The 25,482-nt window shown below is 37.5% G+C and overlaps 1 long non-coding RNA gene across 1 annotated transcript in view; it reads left to right on the top strand.

Moving 5' to 3' along the window:
• The window catches only part of LOC107317078 (uncharacterized), a 93,375-nt gene that overhangs the window by 58,943 nt on the left and 8,950 nt on the right, over positions 1-25,482 (top strand). The window contains exons 2-6 of the long non-coding RNA XR_001556723.3: positions 3,192-3,356; positions 10,045-10,271; positions 14,252-14,401; positions 14,494-20,370; positions 21,014-21,089. This is a non-coding gene — a long non-coding RNA (uncharacterized LOC107317078). The remainder of the gene's footprint in view (positions 1-3,191; positions 3,357-10,044; positions 10,272-14,251; positions 14,402-14,493; positions 20,371-21,013; positions 21,090-25,482) is intronic.

Genomic DNA, 25,482 nt, shown 5'->3' with positions numbered 1-25,482 from the left:
ATTTCTCCTAAGGGAAACACTCTTTTCTCATCCTTTTGTTGTAGAATTTCTGAAACTCTTTAAAAATAAATAAATAAAGAGACCAACTCTCTATTTTAAAGGTCTGATTTAACATGAAAATTATATGCATTGTAAATGTTTTCTCTGCAATTTACATGTCATAAATGTCTGTTGTACTCAAAACCTCTACAGGGAGCTGGTTATATTTATACCTCATGTACTTAGGAATTTGTACAAAAAAGACACAATGACAATAAAAATAGAAATATTTTGACTAGTTAAGAACTCCTGGATGCAGAGATTGATTTCAGCTCAAATGTAACTGTCCACGGTTTGAGTTTAAACTGGACATTACAGCAGGAATTACAGACATGCTATTGTATTTTTATGATGAAAAAAGCACCAAACTGAATATGAATACTGTGCAGAATTGGCAAAAGATGTCCGAAGCTCTTGCACATAAAAATATTGCAGCAAATAATGCAGCGGACTCAAATCACTGCTATCTTTGTGCCAGTTTTATTCTGAAGCACTCAGTTATTAGAGTTGCTCACTGGGAAAGGCAGCAGGATTCGAGGTGGAATAGTTGTTCCAAGAGTGAGATACAAGTATTTTAATTCTCAGTGGGAAAAATGCTTCCATTGGAAGTCTTTGTCAGTAGTTTGTATTTCACATTCATCGTTTAAAAACTATTATCTGGTTGATTTTATTTAGATGCAGTTGCTGTTAGTGGACTGTATTTCTTTGTATCTGGCCACTGTGTGTGACAGAGGGGTGTTTGTGTGTGCACATATGAGGATGCAGCATGATCTCTGTTATACGTCTTCATGCAGAGACAATGCGGGAGATCTTGGGAGAGTTCACGGATGTGGGAGAAAGCAAGGACACACAAATGGAGTTCACAAGTGTTCTTTATTACTTGATTAGAATTGTTTGGGTATTTTTTCAGGAAGAAAAAAAAGAAAAGAATGCTAGAATCTGATCATTAAAACTTTTTCTTTTCTTTTCCTTCAGAAAACAGCCTACTTGGAAGCATTTTAATAAGTATTTTCAAATTCATAAACTATATCTAGTTTGGATGCAGTGTTTTCTAAATGAAATGTACCAAGTTGTTTAAGCTTAGATTGACTTTCATTGAAATACATAAAATAATGTCACTGTTTACATTTAAAATGCTGGAATTTAAACAGTATTTTGAAATAATCAACAAAATCCTTTTATGTTTTATGAGCAAAGTTTTGTGATCTTTCAGTTAAGGATTATTTTGGGATCTTAGCCTGCTCAGGCTTTTTGGAGCTGTGAATTTCCTCTTTATGTGTGACAACATGTGGAGGTGGAAAACCTTTTCCTGTCAGGCCTTGCTCACTGTATGATATGCACAGAGGGAGAAATGAGATTATGACCCCTGCTTGCAAGCAGGAAGTGTTGTGAGATGGTCTTCCCAAACAATTTTATGTGAAAGAAAGATGTCCTCTTTAAATGTTCAGCTATGCAGGGACTGTGATAGTGACAGAGTTGCTCAAGAAATCACTGACAGATCTAGAAAATAAAACCAAATGTTTCTGTTATATCTGAATGATCACATAATCTCTGCTGAGTGACTGTGATGTATTAAAACAATCTTAAACCATCAAATGACTCAGTACATCAAAAAAACCAGCAAGCTTTGGCACGACAAGAACAATTCCACTCTAGAGCATTCTCTTCATTATTTTGTCAGTTACCCTGGTAAACCTCAAAATATGTAGTCTTGCCATCATCTGGCTGTCCTGCAGGCATTGAGCATTGGTTCCCTGCTAGCACACAAGCTGGTGGCACAGGGCTGTCCTCTGATTTTACCTGTTGGCTACTGAAGCTACCGCCAAGCCAGTTTTTCACTGAGTTCCAGTGTTGTCCCAAGAGCCATTTGGGCCAAATAAGGCATGGAAGGAATATCACCGGTACCCTGATAGTCATGGAGGTACTTTCTTAGCCTCTGTACGTTTGATGACAGTGAAACAGCTGAGCTGGCAGTGGGCCTGCTCTGTGTTCCTGCCTTCTGAGACAGGCTTCCCTGGAACAGCACATGGATCTAACAAACTGCTGTAGCATTGCTCCCATGCAGATTCTGTGCAATAAAATCAGAATGTTCAGTGCTGTGTGGCAGGCTCACGGCTGAGTGTCACCGAGGAGCCCAAATTAAATCATACCTCCAGAAGCTGCAGTTCCCCAGGTACCAATATGAAAATAATCCAGTTCTAAAGATAAATTTTCCCCGCACCTCAAAAGCAGAGTACATCAAATTTTGCAAGAAGGAAAAAACAGTAGCTGTAGGGATGGTTTCAGCAATTTTAGCGCGTGTAGAGGAAACCTGGGGCTGTTAGCATATTTTTTACCTTTTGACAGCAAGTAAATGTTCTGTGGCAGACAAATCTACAGGAAATAAAATTTTATGATGTGATGTAGCCATACTGGTTATATATCTATACAGTGCTGGCAGACTATCAAAAGATGCACACTTCCAACGTTTTTGAATGTGACTTGAAAGCAGCTTGACTTCTGTAATCATAAACACTGACAAGTATGCTCTGCATGCTCACACCAGATGATGTCTCTTTTCACATTAGAGTGATGGTAGTATACAACTCATACAGCAAGTTCAAAGGGAACTGAAAGGCTAAGGAAATTGTTTCTGTCTCACCTTGTTGATTATAAACCAGTTGGGCTAAAACAGGAACATCAAGCATAGCATTGTAATTCCTCCATTTTCTGTCTTGTTAGGTTACTTTTTAAAATACCTATAAACACTGCTGATAATCCTTTATTTTCCTTTATGTGTGTTTTAGCAATCTAGAGCCAACATTTCTTTCATTTTGTCCTAGAGTAATCCCTAATGGATTGGTACTACTGCACATAAAAGTGATGAAAGGTAATTGCAGACATGTGAATGTCTTTTTTGTGTGTGTGTGTACATGTATATGTATTTACGAGAGAAGTTCTGACCAGCTTATACTGTACTTTTAAATCTTTTTCTTCCTCTCCCAGGTTAGTACTGTTAAACAGATACAGATAAACCAGGTGTAAGCATAAGTTTCAAAAACACCTTTCTCTTCAAGCTGCTGTTTCTACTTCTAGACATGATGCAAGCATTTTCTGTCTGCATTGAAAATCAGAGTAATTCATGATGTCATTCCCGTTCTCTCTGTGCACAGGTAGTTAAAACCAAGCTGAAACTGCCTTTCAAGAATAAGTTTTAGTGGAAGAATCAAAATTGAGCCTGCCAATGTAAGAAAATCCAATTGTGTTATGAAATACTTCTACTTCATGGGAACAGTGCGCTAGGATACGTCATCTACAGAACATGGAAGTGCAAGCAAGTAAGTCTGTGCAATTTGGCCCTCCATGTGTTGTCAAGGCCTTCATCATTAGTGTCATGTGTTGCTGTCTGGTTTGATGAAAAGCCTTTTTGCTAGTGCCTTAGAGAACATTTTCTTTCTTTCTTTACTAATACTATGGGTCAGTGTTAAAAGAAAAGGGAAATGGGGTGTTGAAAAATGAATAGTGTGAATAGTGATACTGAAATCTCACAGATAAACAAAGACCAAGTAGAGCAAAAGGGCATTCCTATGAAAATGCCACAATTTAGAGCTGTCTGGAAGTAGATTAAGGTAAAAATCTTTGTTTACATGATAGTGCACAGGTCGTGGAAGTAACAGTTAAGTTTCAGACTTTTACATTTTAGCCTATGCTAAAGAGAAGAGTCTACCTTTAATAGAAAAGCATGTTAGGTAATCTTATCTAATGTTGCAAATCAAGCAGATTTTTAAAGAAGAAAGTTCAGTTCTTTTTGGATTGCTGTTGCATAAATGTTATCAACTGTAACATATTGCCCATGAATCAAAGAGAATAATTTTACTAGAAGCAGGGGAAGGACTTGGGGAAATATATGTCTGTCACTTTAGAGGCAGCAAATAGTGGATGAAATGGAAAATATTGAATGCTTATTAATGCTGTTTTCATGCTGACTTAACAAAATGTCTTAATGTGACTAGATGTTTAGTAGCACTAAAAATAACAAGTAAATAAATAAAATTATTATGAGGCTATTCCAAAGTTAAGGGGAAAAAAAGATCACAGGATAATTTGAGGGAAATCACGGACGTCAAGGTTGAGAAAGAACAGAAAACTTGTAGAGCTGCAGAGAAACTAACTAAGGCAATCTTGAGGGACAAAAGAGATACAGTAGAGAAAAGCAGCTCTAGCATCTATATTTAAATGAAGGGACTAATGTTCTATAGAGTTATAGACTAGTCATCTGACTTGCATATCAAAAAGATATCAAGCTCACTAAGTTATGAGAACGGGCTTGTGTGCTGCCAAGTGGGATCTGCCAAGTGTAATTTGCAAGCCAACTGGTTCAGTGATTATGAGGTGATTAGCCATGGATGTGATAGGCTTTGGTACTGCATCAGGCTTGTCAGAAGCAAACTAGTAGATCTGAAGTAGATATTGCTGTCATCCTGAAAGAATAGTTCAAAAAGGCAATTCCCTTTTCTTTTTTCCCACTGTTTTACTGTGGCCCAGATTCCCTGTAGTGGTCAGTAAGATAGGAAAGTAACGTGCAGTGTGTTGGAGGCTTTCTTTTTTTCATGCTAGCAGTGAAGCTCAGTGCAGAACTGACCCCCAGAATGCAGACAGGGCTGCCTGGTTTTGAAGGCTTATAATTCACTCGCTCTGACATCACTTCAGTTCCCTAGTTGGGGATCTTATACACTTCTGAGGTACCACAGGCAAAGCCTGCCGAAGTAGCCTCCCCTGATGGCGCTCTAAGTGTTTGTGGGTAGGGCATGAATCTCTAGGATGATTTGTTTGTTGCAGTGTATCTAAACGTAGGACTTGGTGTGTAGAAGTTTGGCTGCTTGCCTCTCACTGTTAGTTTCTGCTTTTTCCATTGCACCTTGCCTTTGTTAAGGCATCAGATCTTCACAGCAGCAGTGCATCTGATAGGATCGGGTAGCTGACTTGTGGCCAGATGAGTGTATCTGCACATATGCCCTGGAAACTTGCAGGGCAGCGCTGTGGGGATGCTGTGAGTCTGTAGAGGGGAAAACTGGGATGCAGAGCGAGCAGCCTGCTCCCAGCAGGGGGCTTTGTTTGGAGCATGGTACACTGTCTCTTGAGAGTGAAAACAGGTGCTAAGCAGGGAATTTTGTCTCCATCTGCGTGCTGTGCCATTAGGGGCACAGGCTGGGAGTGCAGGCTGCTGTGGCTATGGGAGCAGAGCCCACCCCAGTGAAAAACGTCATCTCCATTGTGAGTCTTAGGGGAGGACTTGCTTGGATTCCTTACTGGGAAATATATCTGCAACCAATACTGAAGCAGTTCAGTGAAAGAGATAAAGTGTTTTTTAGAGAGGAAAACATGGAGTGCAGGAAGACTTTGAGTGTACCAATATGCAGCATGCTTTCTGCATAATTATCGTGCTATTAGAAAATAAGCAGAGGCTCCTTTGGAAATGGGGTTTTGTTTTTGCTGAGGGCTGTTTCAGTATACAAAGCTAATACTGCCATGCCAGACTTTACACAACAGTTGCCATTGATGCTGGCTGCTATGAAAAAAGAACCTCCTGAAGTGAACTTTTGTATAACCTTCTCAGTTTAAACCTCAGCTGTACCTTGTGGCTGTGATTTACCTGTGAAAGCCTAGCATTAGCTTGGTTGGGAATGCTGTGCTTAGCCTGTGCTCAAAGTTGAGTTAAAATTTACAATGGAAAATTCTGTGCAGCAGATTGTATTAGTATTCTACAGAAGTCAGAATATGCCTATACACTGACCTCTATTTTGAATCAATTTTACAGCCTTAAATGATTAAGGCTTGAAATAAATGATTGAATATGCCTTGTGAGAATATGTGTGATGAATAGAAAGGTGACAGATACTTCATTTTCTGCTGAGACCTGGAGAAGATCCATCTTGTTAAAAAAATTAGCAGAGTGATGATGGGGTAATAATCTGAATTTTCATTTTCAATTAACAGAGGGATTTGCTAAACCAGGTTTTTCCTGGGATGCTTAGAATCTTTCTTAGCATAGTATTGCATTTTGAGCCCTACTGTCCTCTCCTTTTAACTTTATGAAGTTGTATGTCTACATTGGAGCTGTTCACTGCCAGCAGGAAACTTATGACAGATGCTCCCAGCTGAAAAGAGTCTGCATTGATTTCCCTATGGCCAACTGTTAAACTGTAAAATCATTTCAGTCACTTGACCTGTGATTTGAGAAGACTTAGGAACGGATCTGAAATCCTTAGGAGTGCTATTAGGTAATATATAATAGATGTGTGGCAAAAAGAGACAGTAGCATCCACCCAGGCCTAGCTTTTAGGCCCTTTACTTAAGTATGTATTTCTTGAGAGGCTCCAGTGTACTCTATAATTAATGTATTCAGTAATTTATCACCAAAACCTGTAGGAAATAGTTCCCTTTAACAGCAAATAGAAAGAACACCTTTTTGAAATTCACTGAGAAGAACCTGTGCAGACCAGTGTCTCCTGTCTCCTTTTGGTACTTCCACATTTTGTTTTATTAATGTTCTTATTTATCTGGTCGTTACTGTTGTTGAGCATGTTGTTGGAAAGCATGGGACTGATCCTGCACTTCTGTCAGAGCATCTTTAAGGTCTTCAGCCACTCTCTTGTGCCTCTTGGCTGCTGCAATAGTTTTGGGCAGCTTTCTGACCAGCAGGAAGGTGACCCAGCAATGCCAAGCCTTATGTATATTTATTTCCTGGACAGATAGCAGAGGCAATTTCAAACAAAATAGGCAGACAAAAATTACCTTTAGGGAAAGAGTTCTCAAAATGAAGTGCTGTTTAACAGCAGAACATTTCTTTATACTCTGCACAATTACCAGAAAGTTAATTAGAAGAAACTAGCCAGAAGTCATCTTTATAAACCTTGTATTGCTTCAGGAAATAGGCTTTCTGTGATTTTGCTGCTAGGGATTCAGATCAGCACAAGACATTAAAGAAAGATTGTTCCAATGGAAGATGGATCCCCCTGGGCCTTGGCTTCATCCTAGCAAGAAGTTAATGTGTCCACAGGCCTTTGTTACTGGCATGCACCCCAGCTGTGCTGTGCTTCCCAACCTGCAGCAAGGCAGCTGGGACAACAGCAAGCTTTGTGTTTTTCATTAAAGAGTAATATGCAGAAATTTTGGAGGTATATATGCAGAAGCCTAGCACACTACTGGGCCACCAGTAAAAGAAAGCAAAATTGTCTGATGCATGGACTAAACTATACTCTTGAATGCAATATTAAAACTCCTTAATAATACTGTAATCAAATATTACACAGATGAAGCACTTTCCTTTCTGTACTATAGTAGATCTTTTATGCAAAGCTCTATCAATACAAGCGAAGTAAGCATAATGGATGAAATCACTTCATATTAGTCATTTTTAAAAGACTTTTTCTGTTCCCATAAAAGTTAATCCTATACCTTACCAACTTAAACTGCCATGGTACTAAGTTTTCCCTATATAATGGTAGCTGCTCATTTATCTTGCACGAGTAATAGTCTTTTTTAGTTGACCCGTGGTGTGACTTTAGCTGAACAGAATGCAAAACAGGAGCTGATAGAGAGCATTTTTACATTTGAAGGTCATAAATATTGAACAAAATCCCTGTCAGGCTTGTGAAGATGCATCACGCCTCTTTTGGGTTTGCAGCCCATCTTTAAAAAGCAGAGGTCTAGCAAGAGTATTGGGGTATATATAGAATACTTCTTCACACTTCTAAAGGAGTACAGACCCGCTTCTAGAAATTTATAAATTTGTAATAAACACAAACACTATGAGCTTCAAAATGCTACATTAATGCAGTGCTAGCACTTTAATATCAGGCGCTCAAAAATCAGAATATTTTAGAAGGTTAGGCTGTTCTAAGAGTAATGTGCCTAGGCTGCATATCCCACATTACATATGGCATATTTTAATAGTAAAAATGTATTAAAGCTTACATTTAGAAACCACTTTCTTGTTTAATATGTGAAGTTTATGGTAATGAAGAGTGTGAGACAAAGTCAGATTTGAAGGTGATCTTTTCAGTTGTTAGGAATTTCCAAACTCAAGTTTCACGTGTCCTTTTTGGCTGTCAGATTTTTCATTTAAACGCACAGTAAATATGCTAGATGAAATAAACAATATTCTCATAGTTGATCGGTTTTATTTAAATAACGTCAGTACCTTGAACTACGGTGGTGTGTTGTTTTATTTGTTTTGGTTTTTTTTAAATGAGAGATGGATATACATGACTTGAATTTAATTACAAATTAAATAAATAAAAACAAAAAGAAAAACAAAAACAGATTTTTGAGAGCACCTACTACTTTTTAAAATGATCATTCATAACCCACAAAGCGTATATTGGGAAAAGAAATGGCTGTGGGGTGCTGCATGCTTTTTGTTTGAGACTAACATTGAAAATTCTGTGTCAAATTGATCTTATGAGAGGCTTGAAATGGATGTTATTTTGATGTCAGACTTTGTTTTGTGAGTGCTTCGATATTATTAGTTCATAATGTGCTATCTGGCATTACTAAAGTTTTCACATATCTTAACGTCTCCCCATTTAGATACACATAAAGCAGCATCAGTAGATGTTTGAGATTAATATTGCAGCCCCATTTTTATAAGATGTGCATCAGAAATGTCATGTCCCTCCTGTGGTCTTTAAAGAATGTTCTTCGGTTGCTAACCTTGAAGCCTACTTTTAGGATCAACTCACATCAACTGGAGTCCTGAGCCTGAACTTGTTATTCTCTCACTGAATAAGCATGGCTTCTCACTCTGGCTCTGAAAGTTATTTGTGAGATTATAGAGAGATGAGACCTGAAAACGGGCATTTAATCTCCTTGGATCCCACGTGCCACCACCAGGGATGGTACACAGCCTTCCAGCCACCTCTCTTGAGCCCACAGATTACAGGACTGCAGCAGGGAACAGGGCACTCCTGGCCCTGTTCGTCTCACCCTCCAGCTTAATGATCTGTGTCCTCACTAAGTCACTTACATCTTTCTTAGTATCTGTGAATATAAGTAGTACCTCCGTGGGAGGCTAAGTTCAACCCATTCTCATTTACTACTTACTGGATTGCCTGAACTGAGCGTACTAAACTCAGTTGTTATATAATGAAAAGTGGAAAAAATAGTACTGTTGAATTCCTGTCTTTTCCATCTACTAAATAGTTTTATAGTTTTCCCCTTTGTTTTTTCTTTTTTCTTTTTTTATACTTTAAGCTAAAGTAGGAGACATTAATCTATAATTTCTTGTGTTTCTAAATTGTTCATAGAACATAAACTGTCATGTAACATGTGGATGTTCAAATACAGTTCCTAAGAATGGCAGCCTGACAGTGGTTAAATTTTTTACTTAGTCATGCAGAGTCCTTGACATTTTACATAAATATCTGTGTGTTAGCAGTAGTAACATTCTTCCCTATTACAGTGCCTTCTTTGTTGATGGCAATGGTTGCAGAGAGCCCATTCCAGATAGAAAATAATCCCATAAATATTCTGATTCTAAATAAGATATGGGAGTCTTTATTGTGCAGGTGTATGTCTTTCACCTAACTGCGCAGATAAAGCAAAATGATACTTCATGAGTGTGTCTTGCTCTGCCTGTCAGATTAGGTGTGCACTGTCTGCATCAGACTATAATTTGTATTCTTGAAATGAGGAACACACTTTGCAGCTTGTGGTGCAACAGAGTAGCTGTGTTTTCCTTTGTTTAAAAAGATGTGCTCCATTTTGGCCTCAGCCTGCTTGCCTGCTAGCACTTTGTCCTGGTGGGGATGCTGGTTGTTCCTATTTCAGAATTAACAGCCTTTTAGTCAAAAATGGCCTTTCTCATTGTTGAAGCTTCAGCGGGAGATAAATGATAGAAACAAAATAGAACGAAAAGAAAAAGCAGATGGGGAGGGAGAACAGCTTCCCCCCCCCCCCATCAGAAGTAAACAGGATAAACAGATGATTATATATTGATAAATTAAGATATGTTTTTCTAAACAGGGAGCAGCATACTTGGATTTGATCCTGCATCAGTCTGTTCTCACTGAAATTGCTTTTTCCTTCACTGCACTTGTTGTCGGAGGTCCTGCAAAACTCTGCGAGCTGAAAAGTTGTGGTCACTCAGGGTTGCTCATCCTATTTGCTGAACAACACGTCAACAACAGAGCTGGGAGCAGAGGAGCTGTGTGTTCCTCAGGCAAATAGGAAATTGGAAACCCACTAACATGGTGAGTCTTGAGTCACGATGAGCTGGTGAGGGCTGCTGGGGCTTCAGGAGGGCTTCTCACATGGCAAGATCTACAGAGCTGGTCAGGATTCCAGAGCATGTTTCCAGAAGCAGAATTTAAAACTCTGGGAGATGTAGTTATAGTAGTAGCAGGAGATTTCTTGTCAGAAACTCCCAAGATGAGCTCTGCAAGGCTTTGTGTGCTCTGTGCCCAGTGGGCTTCTCAAGGGCTCCACATCATCCACTGCAGGCTTTGGTAGGTGGAGGAAGCCAGTTCTGCTGGTCACGTGCAAGCCCTCAGAGGGCCCATCTGAAAACCCCATTCAGCAGCTGAAGGATAACTCAATTCCATATTTATTTGGGGGCATTACAAAAGAGGTGAAACTTAATCTTTCTGTAAGAACGACTTTAGCCGAAACTTGCTAAAACAGTTTGCCCCTAGGCTGGTACAAAGTAGGAAAATATCACCAGAGAGAGAGACTGTTTCAGAAAGTTGTCTAAATAAAAGAACCTGAAAGTTATAATGACGTTCCTGACATAACCTTAACAGCTCATGCTACCTGGAGCTTGCTATAATAATGCATCTTATCTGACCCAAATCCAACAACAAATAGTTTTGTTCTCTTTTCCTGTGCATTTTGCTGCTGGCTACAGATAAAATTGAGTATGTTCCATTCAAAGAATATTAGCATCTAGGTACCAATTATTCATCCACTTGTAGGTACAAACAGAATAGTAAAGGAGATTTGCTGAACATCATGACTTCATTAAGCAAACTGGAACACAAATAGCTCAGTATTAATAAAACAAAGAGTTTTCATAAGCTGAAGAACAGTATAGGTGTGAATGCTTCACTTTCATGGAACAAAATTGTGACTTTGATAAACATTATCACAAAAACAAACTGGGTGCAATTAAAATGGGTCTTGACTTTTATGTAGTTGTGGATATGGCATAAATTCTTGGAGCTATTTTTCTTATGTCTATCAAAAGAAAAGTACTCTTAATTCATAATTTATAAGCATAGCCAGTGAGTGTGACTGCAGGCGGCTGTGCTGCCTTTGTGACCAACAGAAGCAGCAGCATCCCTTCAGGAGATGAAATTTCCCCCTCCTCTCCCCCCCCCATCACATCATAAGTATTTTCTTTAAGAAATCTTTGGATTGCTAAGTCCTTTGCCCTCTGTCACACAGGACATTAGCTGGTCATCTCTGCACTGTTTTGTAGATGAAAAGACTGGAAATAACACCTATATGCCTTCACTGCTCCATGCTGACAAGGCAGAGATGGCCTCTATCGATCGGTAAATCTAACAGTGGTAATAAGAATGTAAACTCAACCTTGTGCTGCTTTCCATCAAAGCAATGCAAGTCGAGCTTTCCTTTTGCACAGGCCTGCAGTCATCTCTCAAGTTGTCAATATGTCTTGGTAGAGCTTTTAGACACTTATCAATATTTAACCACACTCCTATTGACTCAGCAATTACGCAATAATTGATTCAGGATTGATTATCATTATATTAACATTTTAGTGGTCAAAGGCTAATAAAACTAACTGAATGTGAAATTATTTTAGATTTTTATTACCTTTGTGCATGCCCGTGATTGTTACTTTCCATCAGTTTTTAAGTTTTACCTCACCTTATATCATTCACTAAAAAGTAGTTGAAGCTATTTTAATAGCCATATTATTTTCCAAAATTAAGACATGTTTTCATAGAACTTTTTTTTTTTTTTTTAAATTTAGCTAAAGTATCTGAATGTATCTCTTCAGAATATTTTGTTATTAGTGAAAACAGAGAATTGGTGGGCACAGGAAAACAGCATAAGATGCAGTTAGCTGAAGGATGAGACAAGAAAATTATTTTGTCAGCTGCCGTATTGTGTGCGAGAGGGCTGGTTTTGATGAATGATGTTTTTCATGAATCCGTTATATTGATTTCTTGCATGGAGAGGTCTCAGATGTAGGCAGAGCTCTAACAGGTTTGAGCTATGCCAGCTGTGGTGTAAATAAATATTAGCCAAGAAAAATACCTGAGAAATAAAACCAAGACCATAGAAAGATGGATTCTTTTTCAGTATGACAGTGGTTAACTCAGTCCTATTGATTCCGTTAACACTTTGGGTGTGTGAGGTGGAGCTGGAGGCTGAGGAGCCACAATCCGCGTTGTGAGAGCAGCAGCATAGGAGGGCAGGGTATCTGCAGCCTGCACCCACTCAGAGATATGCATGTTAGATAGAAGCTCTAAACACAAATAAATGTCTTTTTGGAACAACTTAAATAGAAAACCAGCTGAACCCTGGGAAGAAGAGGGGATGGGATACAAGTATTTTGGAACTGTCACTTCATTTCCTACCCAGTCTTTTCTGAAACTGACAGAGGTTACTTTAAGAAAAGCTAGCATTTCATTTTTTTCTTTGTCTTTTGTCTTGACTTAACCTACTGAGGCTCTTTCCTAGAAGCCGCTTCTGAAAATTCTTGTGAGATACAGAGACCCACTCCTCTTACAAACAGATGCAGAAACCTGAGGTTTGGATCTGGGGCTTGTGATGAGAGAATAAGAATCTTCACAGGATTCCTTGCTCTGTAGGCTAAGAGGCTGTTGAGACTTCACTGCAAAGCTAAGTCTTTTGCTTGTAATAACTGAAAAGTGATATTTAGCAGTAGATGAAGTGCAGACCTGTTTTGAAAATTTGTGAATACTGCTTTTAAAAAAAAATGTTGTCCAAAAGCTGTCACTTACTGGGCTGCTACAGAAGAGAAGTCAAAGCTTGCCTTCCTTCTTTGTCATTGTAGGATTCCTTCAGATCTCTGACCAAAATGTGTGTATATATGTGTCTTCTTCTGTTCCTGTTCATCATGATTTGTGGCTTTCAAATGTGAGCAATCTAACAGATTGTACTGGTCAGAACTTTCCACCAATATTCTTGCTTTTTGAGAGGTAACCTCAGGATAACATCTATCTTTACCAGAGCTGTTCTGGAAATTTTGTGGCTTTTTTTGTTTTGTTCATGCATTTGCATATCATAATATGTTCTTTAATTCTAGCTGTGCTGTGTAAGCGAGAGAAGGAATGGAAACTCTCTTGATCTTTTCTCTTCTTTCTTTTAGCTAAGTCTTCCTTCTCACTAAAGCTGAGCTACATTCTGAGATTGTATATGGGGTACCACAAGCAAAAATGTGAGAGGAAGTACTGCTTCATTTAATATTAGTGTCGATAATTAATTCAGTATGTTGAGAGAAAAATCAGCCAAGATTTCACTAAATCATAAGTTTGTCTCCTTTCTGCACAAATACTCCTTAAGACATACATTTTCAACATACATTCTAGTGTAATTTCAACACGAGCTCAGACTAAGCAATTAAACTAAAACAAGCAGAGGTAGACAGTGATACGCTAAATCTGGCTTCAGGGTTCATACTACCCAATACAGCATCCCAGCAGTGTGACACAAAAAAAAAAATAAATATGCTTTTATGAGTCTGTATACTACTAGATCATGCATATTCTCTCCCCTCTTCTGGTGTAAGACATGAAGTTGTCATAAAATGCAAATTTGGATTGATTTAGTGAGATTAAAATCGACCCAACTCAAATTTGGTGACCTCTGTGATCGTATCTATGATAGCGTTAGGAAATGGAGTGCTGCACCTCAATATGAGCTAAATGATGAAGTATCATAGTTATCTGAGAGGTTAAATGATTATAGGAAGCCTTGAGAGGCAACAGTAAACTTTCTTGGGAGTCCAGGAGAAGTGCAGAAGTATTTCTGAAGATCTGATGAATCTGTTATCTACAACAATATTAGATGAATCTCTTCAGAAACTGTCTTAAATTAAGCCTGTTTTGTTTAAAAAATATATATTTGTGTATATCTTACATCCATGACATATTAGATATGCATAAAATGCCCAGAAAAAGCTTTTGTTCTGACGTTGTTGCACTGTTCAATTTCTTTGCTCTGTTTCTATGTGTCTAAGTCAGGTCTGGGGCCCAGAGTGGATCCTTTGACTCAGTCACTGAAACCACACTAGGACAGTAAAGAAAATCAGTCTGCTGCAAAAAAATTCCTGCCTCGGACAGAGCTGAATTTTCTGCGGTAAGGTTTCCAACACGTTCTGTCAATTTGGGTAAGGAATTATACTTTTGAATAGTTACCAGCACTAAGCTGATAGACGTTTGACCATCAATAATTCTTAGTTTGATTTTTTCCTGTTTTCAGGTGAAGCGTGCAGGAGGCCACAGAACTGTGTATACCAGCTGAAAAATTTTTGACTCAGTGAGGCTATTAATGATGAAATGAATAAATCATTTTAAAATGACAAGCTAATCCCTGTGTATACAGTTCATTTCACCTCAGCATTTCATATTTTATTTAAAACTCTTAATCGTTGGCAGAAATTACTGACTTTTAAATTAGAAGTTTTATTGTAATTAAAACTCAAAAAAACATTCCACACCATTGTAGGCAATGTGTAGAGCCTTTTGTTGTCTGTCCAATGTGAAACTCTAAAGAGATGCATTTTTAGAGCCATAATATTATTTGAAGTAGCAGAGGCTGCGGCTTCTCATATTTCTCAAAGATACGTCCAAGAAAGCTTAAACTTTTTCTTAGTACACATTATCTGTGATAACTTTCCTCTGAGAAAAGTTGGTGCTTAAGTTCTGTTTTCCAAAATGCTGAGTGCATAAACTGTTTTCTTTCTAGCAAGCACAGCAAGTCTTGAAGAAGGCATTTTAGTTATTTGGGGTTTTGTTTGTTTATTTCATTGTAGTTGATTATTTCTCATGGAGCTTAGAGTGAAATTCAGGTATGGATATGCTCTCTCAGGTTGCTAGTTAGAGCTAAATGAAACATGATGAGCTACCAGAGTTCTCAGAGTCTTCAAGTTTTGTCCTGTAGCATTGCCCCAGACTCCTGCAAAGCCTAGGCAGTGATGCTGTCTAGCTTTTGATCTACTTCCTCTTGCCATCCTGCTACTTCCCATCACCATTTGTGATCTAGGTGGAGTGCCAAAAGAACTCCATGATGATTAATTGTGGCCTGATGATAGTACTCTTTTCACAGAGGGATTTTAATGAGGGTTAGTTGGTGATAGATGTGATTAATGATGCATCTTTTATTATTGCTACAATCTGATAAGTCTTAATTGTTTAAATAATCAGTCTACCTGTTTCTATTTTGATTTCTTGCAAAATGTCTTATAAAAATTTAACATAGCAAGGAAGTCTTTGGTACAGACTGATCATAAGAAGTGTGAACCTGCAGCTAAGGGGATAATGACTCTTCCCCTTCATGTCTCAGGCCCATGTTAAAAAAAGAAGGGGAAAAAAAGACTCTACATTGCATGTTATTACGTGTCATCGTTTCCTGTTTCTAAAGTATCCTTGCTTCAGTTTCTTTAGTATAACAGAAGATCCAGAAGCAACAGTTTTGCATGACAAATTGGACTGTCACAGCCAATCTTGTAATTAGGACAGAAGGTAGGTATCTTAGATCCACAGTTAGGGAAAGAGTGACAAAAAATTAATTGTAGTCTACTGAAATTCTAAATTCATTCTGGGTGAAAATTTTCTACGCAGTGTTCCAGAGTGGAAGTCCAGCCCATTTGTGAAACAGCTCCAGTGTGTGTTAGGCTGCCATACCAACCTCATACAAATTGGAGGGACCAAATATGTTTTAAATTACAATTATTCAAGAGCTGAAACCTTAAGGAAGGCTTTGAGAGCCATGTCTGTGAAATACAAACTGAGGTTGCCAATGGTTCATGTATAAACAGGGAATTTAATCATGTAGAAGCCACATAAGCAAGGCCTTCTTAAATTACGTTGGGTATCAACAAGTAAAAAGTGGTTTTAGAATATCCAGATTTCATCTTTCTTTTGAACATTTTACTTTCTTCATCAGTCTGTTTCAGGACAGCAGCATAACTTCAGAGAACACCACTCAGAGCAAGTTAAGTCTACATCATTTTTTGTTATTGCAGAAAATAATCTGTTCATTTGTTAATGAAGTGTTTGGATTTTTCTTCTGAGCTTTGGTAAGTTTGTTTTTGCTCACTAAGAGATTGAGAGCAAAAAACCATCTATTCTGCCCTCTTGTCTGAGTGAACCATGTAACAAACCAACAAAAAACAACAACAAAAAAATAGCAGCATCAGAAAATCCCTGTCAAAAGCACTGCAGTACTTTTCTATACTATCCATTGCTAAATCTATCTTGAAATGATTATAGCTTTATGATCAGCTAACTAGGAACACTCATTATAATTTTCATTGGCTGTTTGCAGAATATTACATCTGGATAATTTAATGCAAGCTACTCCATAAGCACTTGCTTAAAATAACACACAAACAAACAGTACAGATATCTCAAGTCAAGACAATGTTGTTAACATCATTTTAAAACTGCTAGTAGAAACAAACTAAAACAACATAAAATAGGACCACAAAAATGATTTAAGGGATGGAACGCCATCCCTACAAGGACAGGTTGAGAGCTGGCACTGTTTGTCATGGAGAAAAGAAAGCTCTGAGGAGACCTGATAGCAGCCTAAAGGGAAGGGGGACTATAACAAAGAAGGAAAAGACTCTTTAGCTGGATCTGCTGTGATAGGACAAAAGGAAATGGTTTCAAACTAAAAGAGAGGAGATTTGGATATAAGGAAGAAGTTTGTTACAAGATGGGTAGTGGTAAAGCACTGGAACAGGATGCCCAGAGAGGTGGTGAAATGCCTCATCCTTGGAGACATAGGTGTCCCTGTTCATTGCAGGGAAATTGGACTAAATGATTTTTAGGGGTCCCTTCCATCCGGAAGATTCTATGATTCTGTGAAAATGTATAATTAGAGTCCTAATCTTCACAAACGTATTATCTTTATTTCAGTGTAAGATATTCTTTCAATAGATTTTTGCTCCACATTTTTCACTGTTGGGATGGATGACAGCTAAAATATTTCCTTTTATTTCATATACGTAAAGTCAAATAAGGAGTCATTTTTGTGAACTTAGTTTACTGCTTGTGTTACTTACTTAGTTTTGCATGTGTTAATCCTGACCAAACAGGCCTTATATGTGCTTAAGAAATGAATGCAAAGTATTAAGTATCCTTAAATCGTAGCAATGGCTTGGCGGTTTGTTTCAGTGAAGGTCCTGTCCAGACACCTAATAATTGTGGAATAATTTTTAGCCATAAAATGGCAGTAAAAATAGGTGACTATTTGCTAAGGCTCAGGGAGTGCTTCACATGTGGTGTCAAGTGGAGAGGGCAAAAGGGAAGGGGAAGAAAAAAAAAAAAAAGAAAAGAAAAAGGAGATGAGGAATGGAATAAAAAAGATAAAAAAGTAAGGGGAAGTTGAGGAGTTGAGGAAAGGACAAAATAAGAAAGATGAAAGAGAAAATAGTGAGTGGGCAGAATCTGATAAATCTTAGACGCATCAGAATGATGACAGAAGTAAGAAAAAAAGGAAAGCAGAAGATGAAGATAAGTGGCAGGTGACTAGTTCTGCTCCTTTAGCTGTTAATCCCAGTGGTTCTAGCACTCAGCAGTCCACTCTCCCGCGAGAGGATTTTGTATTTCCCACCTCATCACAAAGGTAAAATCAGTAGCTCTGTTTTTAAGTTCTTACAGAATTTAACATTTGGAGTCAACTGCAACTGGTGCATGAGTTTATAAATCTTTTAAGAATAGACTTTGTTAATTGTCTGGAATTAAAAATAGACATTCTCTAATTGCTCTCAATGGCTTTTCTTCATTATAAATTTCCACCAAATGGTGAACAGCAGATATGATAAAGTTATCCTCCCTAGGAAATGATTATTATAATCATAGGAACAAGGATATGGCTATTCTTTTGAAACTGTCTCCTTAGGATAGAAGAGGAAAAAAAACATGGGCTGACTCAAAACTTGTCAGTTTTAATGTGTTTCATTTTTATCTCAAAGAGGAGTTCTTGTTAAATTGTCGGGTCAAATACAATAGCCATAAAGCTGTGACTACAGTTTGATAGCCAAAAGGAGAAACTAAACATCTGAAGAGCGAAAGAAGATAGATCTTAGACTGAGTGAAAATAATTGTTAGAAACTGATAGGTACCATTCTAACAGTGAGTCAAAAAATATCTCTTTCGAGTGTGCAGTTGTGAAGCTGTGTATATTATTTATATAATTATTACTATTATTAAAAAGATGTCATAATGACTGAGTTAAGTGGAAGGTTAATGCTAGATATATTGAATACAGTATGGAAACATGCCTACTAATCTGACATATCAAGTACAAGTTCTCCAGAATATTGCATGTCTTTTGTAGAGGCTCAATGGATTGGGCCTAGGCGAGTGAAGTAACAACTAACAAAAAACATGATGCAACAGAAAGTTATCTAAACAACCAGAACAAAACAGAAGTAGCACAGAAGGGAGTTCTGACCACAACAAGCAGTGGAATCATTACCATTATGAAGGAAAAATATAGCTGAATTACACTGAGCAACTTCTCAGAAACTATTGTGAGTTAGTAACATCTCAGCACAATGCAGCTTTGACACTGAAGGTTGTTTTGCTTGTTGGGGTGTCCCTGCGCCCAGGCATCCTGTCTGCGTGGGGTGTCTGGACTCCCACTGGAGACTCCCTTGCTGCAGCTGCACCATGGTGCCTGCTTCCACTTTACTGTAACTCCAAAGTAATTTTTCCATAAATTTGCTTTTGAGAAAAGATGACAGAAAAATTTAGATACGGACCCACACACAGAGAATTGCTGGATCCCAGTTAGGAGCTTCTTAAACATTTGTTTTCTTAATCTGGTTCTTTAAAAAGGGAGCAAAGAGTCTACAACTTTATGTCAAAGTGCTTTTAAAACTGCTTTTTGTAGCTGCCTATATATATATATATTTTTTTTTAACATATTCACAAAATCCCACAGTATATTTCAATGTAATTTTTGTCAGGTACAATATTTCAAGACAAAAGAAAATCTATTTTTGCCGGTCAGGCAGAACACACATGAATGAGAGTGTCCATTTCCTTTATGTTTGAACTTTGCTTCCTTGATCAATCTATCAATTTACCTGTCTGTGCCTCCACTTGTAGCATTGACCCTGACGTTTTGTAATAGATGTCTCATATGGCCTTTGCTCTTTCCTTCTCTCTCTCCTTTAATTTCCATGGTTATCCCCAGTGGTGTTTTTTTTCTTTTATAGCCTATTTATTTCCCAGTGATATGTTCTTCCTTAGACTCCCATCTAATTAAAGCTGTACTGTCAACTTGAAAATCACATTTCCATCTGAAAATGCTGTGTCTTCTCATAAGAAGCTCTTGATATGACTCTAACAGGCAGAGCCAATTTGGTGGGTTTTTTTTTTTTTCCCCTTCCCTTTTCTCATTTTGCTTACCTTGTATAACACCCAGCATTATCTGTGTGTCTGGTATTTCTGGTATCTGACAGGGTCCTATCTGTTGATAGGCCTCTATCTGTTTGGGATGGAGGAGTGACCCTTTTTTCATCCCTGCATTCCTATTGTGGCCTTTCAGGAACACACGATTCAAGAGCTGAATGAAAAAAGCTGTATTACAAGGCTCCTCTAAAGGAAAATTAAGCTCAAAACCCACTGCTCTGGTTGTTAGGGAGAGGCCAGAATGTGTGGGCAATTCTGCAAAGTATCTATTAATGCTTTTGTGACTTCTCAAATTATGACTACTTCTGTTCATTTCTTATTTTTCCCTGCTCTACCATTCTGTATTTATCTCAGTAAATATGGCCCTCTCAAATAAACTGTGTGGAATCAAGAAAAGGTTTTTGGTTTCTAAGTAACCTCCATTAAGAGAGAAATTACTCCTGATGCACCAAAGCTGTATATTGTAGGATGAGATTGAGTTTGTTTGTTGATTTGTTTTTAATTTCAGATTTTGAAACCTCATCCAAGATGGTTTTATACTGATACTATCATCTCTTATTCAGTTTGGCAGATGTACAGACTTAGGGAGTTATCTGTGTGACAGGAAGAAGAAAAATTACTTAAGAGAATTCCAGGTTTTCATTAGAGGTTTTGTACCACTCATATCTTGCCAGCAGACTCAGCCATGACTTTTCTTTCTTGCTCAAAGGTACTGAACTTTATAAAGCTTTTACTCTACAGGTTGAAGGGTTTTTTAAAAACATGTTTTTTCAGAAGACCTGTACAGTGCAGACATCACTGATTATTGCATGAACAAGGAATTTCTCCACAGTAGTATAATGTATTCAATTGCCTACATTTGTCAGTAGTCGTATTTATCAGTATTAACTGATGAACTGAAACTATGGTTTTCAGCAAAAGGCCTTTTACTGAAGTAATTTGCAAACTTGACCCCAGTTTAGATAGTTCTGTGCCTTCTGGTAAGAGTAAGTGCTCTCTGGCCTCATATCAGGTCTTTCTATGTGTGTTGAATTCTGAACTGAAAAATATGTTAATAAATAGACATGAATTTACTAAGAGCTGGAAATCAATGTCTTCCTCCATGTGGGGATGAATCTGAGAGGCACTTGGTCAGTGCTAAATGTGTGTCTACCAGAGGGAGCTATCATTGCTTTTCCTCTTGCACTGTCACAGTTGTTACTCCCTTGCAGGATTTCTGTTCCTATTCTGGAAGTGTTGTGTCAGATATTATAAAATATGTATCTTTCATTTTTGGTTTAAATGCATCTTTGTATTTCATATAAACTTGAAATCAAGCATTTTTATTCTGCATTTAACTCACTTTTTATTAGCTTTTTCTTAGAAAAGACACAGTACAAGATGAAGAGCACTACATTTTGGACTGAAGACAGAAAGCCCGTTTATAAGGTAAATAAAGTTTTCCTACAGGTAATATAATCAAAGTTCTTCAAGGCAAACTTTGCTCATTCACAGCCACTACCAGCGGTTCCCTTTTGCTTTGAATTTTAGCTTCAGTTCTGCTGTTGAGAAACATGTTAATGTGATGAGCAAGCACATCCTTGGAGTCCCTGGTAGGCAGCACTAGGTAGATGCTCTGCTGCTGTGGACAGTGCTTCTTTAGCATTCCCTGTGACAGTGCGTTACTGTTGCCCCAAAGGGATGCCAGCTTTAGGTGAGTAACATTCTAACACACACAAAAAAATATCTTCTCACTGAAAAATCTGCTATCGTTTCCACTGAGGAGTACTAGCTATAGTTTTATTTCTATAGTTTTATTTTACAAATTTGGTAATATGTATTACCAGGCATACTGCTTAGGGCACTGAGTAATCCCCCTCTAATGTTTTTCACTATGTACCATATTAATAAATGCTTATGAGGCACCACTAATTGAACAAAAGTTTCAGTGTGTGTGGGTGTGGGCACTGTGCAGAAGGGATAAGATTTTATTTTTAGATTGGATACCTTTATAACTAGAAAAGGGAGGCAATTTTTAGTATTGTTCTTTATAGAACCTAAACATGTTTTAACACCTGTTGTTTTTTTTTGTTTGTTTGTTTGTTTTCTCATATACATTTGAATTGTTTCTCTCTGATTAAAATGAAGCAAAAGATACTTGGGTTCGATTGGAATAAATACACTAGGATTTTTAAGCACTAGAAGGGACACTGGTAGCTTAAGAGCTTATTTAAGAAAGTGTCAAAATCAGAAAGTACATCTTTCTTCATCCTGACAGTCTCTAAAGTTTTATTCTAAAGATCAAAAAGAAAAGGATTTTATTCCTGAGGAACTTTCAATGAGAGCACACCAGTCCTCCACAGATCTGTCTGTACTTGACTTTCTGCAGCTTCGTGGAAAAGAATTACAGGATAAATGCTTTACTACCTGTTTGAAAATGTCTCTGGGACAGATCTTTGGTATAACTCCAGAACCAGTATTTCCTGCAGCTAATGGTGAATGACATTTTGAGGACATAAACGGTACTTGTTTAAGTTTCCAGTGAAATGCCATCAAATACTAGTGTTAAAATCTGATTTTCTTTGGATTGCTGGCAAGAGTTATCTATGAGAATCTAGGTATACAATAGCTAGGGATTGAAATAACTCGGTAAATAATAAATAAGTTGTTTCTGTCTTTAATGGAAAGACTATCTGAGCAAATAGCATGCCATTTTCTTAGCAGAGCTCATAGTTGAAGTGTCTTATTGGATATACATCTGCTGTTAGATGTTCAGACAGCAGACAAAATCACTTTTCCATCTTCAGTTGCCACAGATCTTGTGCCCTTTTCTGTCTGAATCCCTCACAATAGTTATCCGTGCCTTGTTGTTCCCAGATTAAGTTGCACTGGCCATATTTTGAAGTTCATTTTCAATTTTCGGTTCAGAACTGAAAGGATTGATTCAGCATTGGAGCACAGAACATATTAACATGTTAGATTTTATGCACTGTTTCTACATTCAGTGCGAGTTCCTAGTTTCAGTCTCTTCTTTAGACTTTTCAAATCTTTCTCCCTTGTCATGCTCTGCTGTTGTAACTGATGTGAGCTGAGGTTTGAGAAAAACCTCTGTAGGTATTTTCATATTTGGAAAAAAGACAGTTTCATTGGCAGGATATAATTCAGAATTTCCTTCCATTTTTGACCTGCAATATACATATCTCAGCCTATTAAATGTATCTTGCGGTTGCTTTCACAATGTACTTGAAAAGAGGGTGATGTATGAAGGGCGGTACTGTTATTCTTCCCTTCAGTCCAATTAAGTGAAACTTAAATCAGTGGAGATAAGTACCATTTAGTTTTTCCCTGCTGTTGGGACATCACAATTAAGAGGACTTGCACAAGGACCAGTATTGTCCATATGAATAAAAAGTAAAGGTTATTTTCTGACTGTGTATCTTAACACATTTAACCTGGCATTATTGACGTATAGATGCATATGCACATACTCAGTGGTGTGCGTTCAGTCTTTCCATCTCTCACGTTAATGTAGGAAGAACTAATGTGCTGACTGTTTCTAGAATGCTTGTTATCGTAGTATGTGAGATATCATAAAATAAACTGTCTTTTTTCTCTTTCATTTTTCAAGAAAATTAATTTTGACTATTGTCTTATGTGAACTTGCATGACAAAAATTAGATTAAACAAATTTCATAGTTTTTCTACCCCACGTTAAGATGGACAGTTCCTTATAAATCTCATTATCCTAATCAAATCCTACTGTTATACTAGGACAAAACAAAAAGAGAAAAACAAAAACGCACACATTAAAGTCTACTTCACTGATTGGCATCTTTGCGATACCTAGGTGTTTTTGGGCTTTATTTGTGAGACTTGAATTAGATGACCTGGAAGTTCAGAATAAATGTTTAAGCTTTACTTGTCTTTGAAAAGAGGAAAGATGGGGAAGGTGTTGCAATCCTTGTTAGTGAAACTACTCAAAAAATGGATTACATGTGCTCTCAGGGCCACATCTTCATGTGATTTACAGAAGCAAATTATCTCCACATACCTCCTGCACAAATAGTTTCTTGTTTAATGAAAACAACTGGAACATTTACTTTGACAAGTCAAAACTGAGAGTCAGTTTTTAAAGCCCAAAACCACCAAGCTGTATATTAATAAATATCACTCAGCACTTCAAGCTCTCATTTCTTTCTGCAGTTGAGGGCACTTGGTTCCATTCTGGATGATGCTCTGTAGCTTGTATGAAGTGTACAAAGTGAGTTCAGCCTTTGGTTTTATTTCAAAATGATTAACTATCTTCAAAATGCAAAATTTTCTTTTAAATGGATTATGTATGTCCTAGTTTCCACGTTACACTTACCTTGCTACCTGGCTTTCAAGACAGTTTAGTTTATGTTCTGGAGGAGCTAGATAACACAGGCAATACAGCCTGCAGTTGAACTCTCTTACTAGGATGTAGATAGAGGTTGTCTGTGCTGCAAGTTCTTTCTGATATAGCCGTGCTGCCAGTGTGTGTAATGAATGTGAAATGTGCTTAGTTTCCTGTTGATGTAGATACACCATTTCATTGAGAACATAAAGAAAGTGGGCAAAAGATTTCTTTTGTAATAGATTTTTCCTTACCGACACACAGATACTCAACAGGTGGTCTCCTGTCCGTTTGGCTGTAGCTTTCTGTAGTTGGACCCATTTGCATAGTCTCTCAGCAAATTTGTTCAGACTGCTTAGGTGCATTTGTAGGTATTTTGTATTGCTGAACATGTTAAGGAAATGGGACAAGTGAAGGGCTACATTAAAAAGCTGTGCAAAGAAGATGTCAAAACAGGCATTATGTTGATGACAATAAGCCTCTTAAAAGAAGAATTGGTTAACAATTTAAATATAGAAGAATGATGGTATATCAACAGAATCGAAGATGAGAAAGGGAAGAGTAACTCTTCCAAGCTAAACTATGCCATTATATTATACTATGTTGCATTAATATCATGTGTAATTTTTTTTCTGATACCTAATGCAGGTGGAAATTTCCAGTATGATATACTTTATTAATTCATGCTCTTACAACCACTTCTAAAAGTTGTGGGCAGTAGAGTTTGCTTTCTAGGAGACAGTATTTATTCTGTTAATAATATTTGGTAGACGAAAAGAAAATCCATGATAAAATAACGAATAGGAATTGGATTGCAACAAAATACAGTGCTTTTACTTCTAGTTCCAGACAAAGCTAATAATCAGAGAAACACTTTTTACTTCAAAGAATACAATGGTAATGGCAGCAATAGTACCTGATACTACAGAACTGCAAAAGAGAACACATAGCTAATGTAAGACCCGCATGTCATGTTTTATTAAAGCTTTTGGTCAGGGGCCCTGCAACTTTACCCTTAATTAAAGAACATCCTAAATGAAAGCTGAAAACCTTGGGTTTAATTAATAATAATTACTAATCTTAAGAAAGAGGCTTTTTTACTTGGATCCATAGAACTGTCTCTCTTTCTTCTTCTGGCATGCTCAGCCTAAGTCCAGTCAGCCAGCTTTATCTCTAAGCAGACTCCTCATGAAAATGATTTGACACAGTGAAAGTTTGTGGCAGGTAGGATGTGTGAATCGAAGCTTATTCTTCCACACTCTCTGTTTTTAATTTCACTCCATGAAGCACCATATCTTCTATTGCTTTTAAAAAACAAATAAGTAAACAAATTTGGAACTACTTTGTTCTTTAGTGAATTTTGATTTACGAACATTTATAGTCTAAATCAAAGCCACATTTAAAATGAGGCAATTATTCGGCACCATTTGTCACTTTGCATTTTAATGATTTTGAAGAACTCTTCTG

This window comes from Coturnix japonica, chromosome 11 (genome assembly GCF_054131305.1).
Source record: "Coturnix japonica strain WE chromosome 11, WE-NBRP24, whole genome shotgun sequence".
NCBI lineage: Eukaryota > Metazoa > Chordata > Aves > Galliformes > Phasianidae > Coturnix > Coturnix japonica.
This window is presented reverse-complemented; position numbering and strand designations above follow the sequence as displayed.